At 64.6% G+C, this 687-nt stretch overlaps 1 pseudogene; it reads right to left on the bottom strand.

Moving 5' to 3' along the window:
- Window positions 1-535: 535 nt before the first annotated feature.
- The window catches only part of LOC104547759, a 1,010-nt pseudogene continuing 858 nt past the window's right edge, over window positions 536-687 (bottom strand).

Genomic DNA, 687 nt, shown 5'->3' with positions numbered 1-687 from the left:
GCACACGCAGGGCTGCACACACTGCCGGCAGCTGCCGTCCCCTGACACACCACGCTGCCTGCCCTGATTCCTGGGGTGGGATCCCGAGGTGAGGAGGTTGATGTGGGCAGGGGGCAGGCAGCGGGGCCGGCAGTGCCCCTCCTGCACAGCAGCCTTAGAGATTTCCTGGCAGTGAGAAGCAAAGCTCCCTTCCCTGCTTTCCCGGTGCAACGTCAGTGACAGGATGGGGACAGACCTCCCCCACGCAACGCAGAGCTGGGCTCTCCAGCCCAAAGACCAGACCCAGCAGCACATTGAGCATTTTGGGGCAAAAAACTCACTGGTGCCGCTCCACAAGCCTCAATGCAAACCCGCTTTCGGAGCCGCTCTGCCACCACGGGCAGGCGTTGCCCCTGCATCCCAGCCACAGCTGCCCGCTCCTCCTCGTGCATCGCTTCCGGCTGGTTCCCACGGCTGGTGCCAACCCAAACACCCTCCGCGAGGACACCGACAGAAACCCAGAGCAGCGTGGCGCGGTGGGAACACCATTACTCACATCCCAGGCAGCGCGGTGTGTGCCCTGGCCGCCCCGCAGCCAGCAGCGGCTCAGCTCGCTCAGCTCCAGGATGGGCTGCACCTTCAGCTGCACCGTCTCCCCCGACTGCCGGATCATCTCCACGATCTCATCTCGGGATTTGCTCTCCACGT

The sequence above is a fragment of the Mesitornis unicolor genome, unplaced genomic scaffold, assembly GCF_000695765.1.
Source record: "Mesitornis unicolor isolate BGI_N332 unplaced genomic scaffold, ASM69576v1 scaffold32321, whole genome shotgun sequence".
Classification (NCBI taxonomy): Eukaryota; Metazoa; Chordata; class Aves; order Mesitornithiformes; family Mesitornithidae; genus Mesitornis; species Mesitornis unicolor.
This window is presented reverse-complemented; position numbering and strand designations above follow the sequence as displayed.